Source organism: Oryctolagus cuniculus, chromosome 11, assembly GCF_964237555.1.
Source record: "Oryctolagus cuniculus chromosome 11, mOryCun1.1, whole genome shotgun sequence".
Taxonomy (NCBI): domain Eukaryota; kingdom Metazoa; phylum Chordata; class Mammalia; order Lagomorpha; family Leporidae; genus Oryctolagus; species Oryctolagus cuniculus.
The window spans coordinates 50,418,180-50,424,179 of NC_091442.1; positions in this window are offsets into that span (position 1 = coordinate 50,418,180).

The window sequence follows — 6,000 nt, forward strand, 5'->3', positions numbered from 1 at the left end:
CATCTTTTGTCTTTTGCTAATGCATATAAATGTGTACATGTATGTATGTATATATATACATATATACCCATACTTATCTAAGGATACTTCAAGATATCTATGAGAAAATGGAATTAAAAGATATTACAGACAGACTTTGTAGCATAAGTTCATTCACCACTAGGGACACCTGTTCTCATATTAGAGTGCTGGCTCAAGTCCTGCTTACTTTAATTCTGATTCTGCTCTTGGTTAATGAATCCTGTAAGGGAGAAAATGATGCCAACAACTTGTGCCCCTGTGGCCCAAGTAAGAGACCGATATGATGTTCCTCGCTTTGGCCTGGACTAGCCCTAGCTGTTATAGTCATTTGGGGAGTTGAACCACAGAATGGAAGATCTCTTTCTCCATTTTTCTCTCTTCTCTATCTTTACATTTCAAGTAATTGAAAATAAAACTTTTTAAAAAGGTAAGTTTATTCTTATTCAAGATAAATTTGAAGTCTATTCATAGTTTATTCATTATATGCACTTTCCAAAACTTTTTAATCTATACATACACACACACACTTATCCAAATTTTAGGCATTTTTAAAATGAAGAGTATGTCATTCAGCTATGTAAATTAAATGTTCTTAGTGATATGCAGAGAAATTAGTAATGTAAAATAATTGCTTAAAATGTCATTAAATTTTAAAGCATACACTATGAAATAAGTGAAATATCTCATATATTAACTGTTTTTATTCATGGGGTGACTAAAATAAGTTTATTCAATCTATTTATATTTAATTGGTACATTAAATAATAATCTTTAACAAATCTTATTGAAATAAAATGATTAAAATTATAAGTTAATGCATACATTTCAAATAATACCTAAGTATTTAACAGACTAATAGTTTTATGAGATTAGAGTTGAACTAACCATTAATTAATGGAAAGTATAAAGGTATAGAGGCGGAGCCAAGATGGCGGAATAGTGAGGGCGCGCACCGATAGTCCAGGAAAATTTAGTTTAATAAAAGGGGAGTTACGGTAGCCGCAGAAAAAAGAACCAGGAAAAAATTGCACGGGAATCGTGAATCGGAGGACCTACTGGGAGAACAAGGTCGCCCACCGCGCGCGCGGAAGCCAAGTCGCGGGACGGAGCCACAGAAGCCCCAGTGCTCCAAGGGGAGTGCATGCCACACAGACAACAGCGGGGAGACTTGGGACGCTCCACACATCGGCGCTGGAAGGGGAGGTGAGCTCAATAACCTGAGACATTGGTGGGGAAACGGGGGTCAGAATCTAGAGGGGGGCCGGAAAGTGCAGCAAACTCACTACCTGAAAGAAGGAAAAAAAAAAGCTTCGGGGTTTCTCTTCCCCCTAACCTTGCAAAGGTTACAAGGCTGGAAGGCTAGAATTCCCAAGAGACAAAGATCAGGCCTGCGCTCTGGATTTACATATCAATGGGGGAGAGCTAAGGAACTGAGTCACTACAATTCAGTAGCCTAGGCAACCCAGTGGGAGTCCAGAGGAGCCAAAGACTGGAAGCTAAATACCATCAATTCTGCACAGCCTTGCCCTGCGGTGTTACTTACCCCCTGAATAAATAAAATAAATAAATAAATAAAAAGAGAGAGATTTACCACGCATAACCTGAGGGTGTCACCTTTGCACACCCTTAACCTGGAAGAACCAGGCAGAGCTCTCAGGCCGCACCCATCTCAAGCCTCCAAGGCTCCTCCAACAGCAGGCAGTCCACTTAACACGGACACAGTATAAATAAAAAAAAAAAAAAAAAAAAGAAAAGAAAAAAAAAAAACGCACAGTGACGCAAGAAGAATTAACTATGCCGAGTAACAGACACAGAAATAGAGGGAGCAAGATCAACGATGACACTATGATGCCTCCAAATAAGCAAAACACCCCAAGCCAAGAGTATGAAGATGATGAGATAGAAGAAATGCAAGATACGGATTTCAAAAAATTTATGATAAGAACATTTAGAAGTTTTCAAAAGCAAATCCTTGAACTACAGAAATCCTTAATGGACAAGATTGAAAATCTCTCTCGTGAAAACGAAATTTTAAGGAAGAGTCAAAATGAAACTCAGAAACTAGTAGAACAGGAAAGTGTTATAGTGAAGAGAAATCAAAATGAAATGAAGAGCTCAATAGATCAAATGACAAACACATTAGAAAGCCTTAAAAACAGAATGGGTGAAGCAGAAGAGAGAATATCTGACTTAGAAGATAGAGCACAGGAAAACATACAGTCAAACCAAAGAAAAGAAGAGGAAATTAGAAACCTAAAAAATATTGTTGGGAATCTACAGGATACTATCAAAAAAACCAACATTCGAGTTCTAGGAGTTCCTGAAGGCATGGAGAGAGAGAAAGGATTGGAAGGCCTTTTTAGTGAGATACTAGCAGAGAACTTTCCAGGTTTGGAGAAGGACAGAGATATCCTAGTACAGGAAGCTCATAGAACCCCCAATAAACATGACCAAAAGAGATCCTCACCACGACACGTGGTAATTAAACTTACCACAGTGAAACATAAAGAAAAGATCCTAAAATGTGCAAGAGAGAAACGTCAGATTACTCTCAGAGGATCTCCAATCAGACTCACAGCTGACTTCTCATCAGAAACCCTACAAGCTAGGAGGGAATGGCGAGACATAGCACAGGTGCTAAGAGAGAAAAATTGCCAGCCCAGAATATTATATCCTGCCAAGCTCTCATTTGTGAATGAAGGTGAAATAAAGACCTTTCATAGCAAACAGAAATTGAAAGACTTTGTGGCCACTCGTCCGGCCCTGCAAAAGATACTTAAAGATGTGCTACACTCAGAAACACAGAAACACGGCCATCAATATGAAAGAAGGGAAGGGAAGAACACCTACCAGTAAAAGAGCATGGGAAGCTCAAAGCATATACTAGAAAATATTTCCGGGAAAATGGCAGGGCAAAGTCACTACGTATCAATAGTCACATTGAACATTAATGGTCTGAATTCTTCAGTTAAAAGACACCGTTTAGCTGACTGGCTCACAGAACACAACCCAACTATTTGTTGCCTACAAGAAACACATCTCTCTAACAAAGAGGCATGCAGACTGAAAGTGAAAGGTTGGAAAAAGATATTCCATGCCAACAGAAACCAAAAAAAAGCAGGTGTAGCCATATTAATATCAGACAAAATAAACTTTAATACAAAAACTGTTAAGAGAGACAAAGAGGGACACTATATAATGATTAAGGGTTCAATTCAACAGGAAGATGTAACTATTATAAATGTATATGCACCTAATTACAGGGCACCGGTCTATTTAAAAGATATGTTAAGGGACTTAAAGGGAGATTTAGATTCCAATACAATAGTACTGGGGGACTTCAATACTCCACTCTCAGAAATAGACAGATCATCCGGACAGAAGATCAACAAGGAAACAGCAGATTTAAATGACACTATAGCCCAAATGGATCTAACAGATATATACAGAACTTTCAACCCTACATCTACAGACTTCACATTCTTCTCAGCAGCGCATGGAACCTTCTCTAGGATTGACCACATACTAGGCCATAAAGCAAGTCTCAGCAAATTTAAAAGAATTAGAATCATACCATGCAGCTTCTCAGACCACAGCGGGATGAAGCTGGAAATTAGCAACTCAGGAAACCCCAGAAAGTATGCAAACACATGGAGACTGAACAACATGCTCCTGAATGAACACTGGGTCATTCAAGAAATCAAAAGAGAAATCAAAAACTTTCTGGAAGTAAATGAAGACAACAACACAACATATCAAAACTTATGGGATACAGCAAAAGCAGTATTGAGAGGCAAATTTATAGCAATAGGTGCCTATACCAAGAAATTGGAAAGGTACCAAATAAATGAGCTTTCAGCGCACCTCAAGGACCTAGAAAAACTGCAGCAAACCAAACCCAAATCTAGTAGGAGAAGAGAAATAATTAAAACCAGAGAAGAAATTAATAGGATTGAATCCAAAAAAACATTACAAAAAATCAGCCAAGCGAGAAGCTGGTTTTTTGAAAAAATAAACAAAATTGACACCCCATTGGCCCAACTAACTAAAAAAAGAAGAGAAAAGACCCAAATCAATAAAATCAGAGATGAAAAAGGAAACGTAACAACAGACACCACAGAAATAAAAAGAATCATCAGAAATTACTACAAGGACCTGTACGCCAGCAAACAGGAAAACCTATCAGAAATGGATAGATTCCTGGACACATGCAACCTACCTAAATTGAACCATGAAGACATCGAAAACCTAAATAGACCCATAACTGAAACAGAAATTGAAACAGTAATAAAGGCCCTCCCAACAAAGAAAAGCCCAGGACCAGATGGATTCACCGCTGAATTCTACCAGACATTTAAAGAAGAACTAATCCCATTTCTTCTCAAACTATTCAGAACAATCGAAAAAGAGGGAATCCTCCCAAATTCTTTCTATGAAGCCAGCATCACCTTAATCCCTAAGCCAGAGAAAGATGCAGCACTGAAAGAAAATTACAGACCAATATCCCTGATGAACATAGACGCAAAAATCCTCAATAAAATTCTGGCCAATAGAATACAACAACACATCAGGAAAATCATCCACCCAGACCAAGTGGGATTCATCCCTGGTATGCAGGGATGGTTCAACATTCGCAAATCAATCAATGTGATTCACCACATTAACAGACTGCAGAAGAAAAACCATATGATTATCTCAATTGATGCAGAGAAAGCATTTGATAAAATTCAACACCCTTTCATGATGAAAACTCTAAGCAAATTGGGTATAGAAGGAACATTCCTCAATATAATCAAAGCAATTTATAAAAAACCCACAGCCAGCATCCTATTGAATGGGGAAAAGTTGGAAGCATTTCCACTGAAATCTGGCACCAGGCAGGGATGCCCACTCTCACCACTGCTATTTAACATAGTTCTGGAAGTTTTAGCCAGAGCCATCAGACAAGAAAAAGAAATCAAAGGAATACAAATCAAGAAGGAAGAAGTCAAACTATCCCTCTTTGCAGACGATATGATTCTGTACTTAGAGGATCCAAAGAACTCTACTAAGAGACTATTGGAACTCATAGAGGAGTTTGGCAAAGTGGCAGGATATAAAATCAATGCACAAAAATCAACAGCCTTTGTATACACGAGCAATGCCATGACTGAGAAAGAGCTGCTAAGGTCAATCCCATTCACAATAGCTACAAAAACAATCAAATACCTTGGAATAAACTTAACCAAGGACGTTAAAGATCTCTACGATGAAAATTACAAAACCTTAAAGAAAGAAATAGAAGAGGATACCAAAAAATGGAAAAATCTTCCATGCTCATGGATTGGAAGAATCAACATCATCAAAATGTCCATTCTCCTAAAAGCAATTTATAGATTCAATGCAATCCCAATCAAGATACCAAAGACATTCTTCGCAGATCTAGAAAAAATGATGCTGAAATTCATATGGAGGCACAAGAGACCTCGAATAGCTAAAGCAATCTTGTACAACAAAAACAAAGCCGGAGGCATCACAATACCAGACTTCAGGACATACTACAGGGCAGTTGTAATCAAAACAGCATGGTACTGGTACAGAAACAGATGGATAGACCAATGGAACAGAATTGAAACACCAGAAATCAACCCAAACATCTACAGCCAACTTATATTTGATCAAGGATCTAAAACTAATTCCTGGAGCAAGGACAGTCTATTCAATAAATGGTGCTGGGAAAACTGGATTTCCACGTGCAGAATCATGAAGCAAGACCCCTACCTTACACCTTACACAAAAATCCACTCAACATGGATTAAAGACCTAAATCTTCGTCCTGACACCATTAAGTTATTAGAGAACATTGGAGAAACCCTTCAAGATATTGGCACAGGCAAAGAATTTCTGGAAAAGACCCGGGAGGCACAGACAGTCAAAGCCAAAATCAACTATTGGGATTGCATCAAATTGAGAAGTTTCTGTACTGCAAAAGAAACAGTC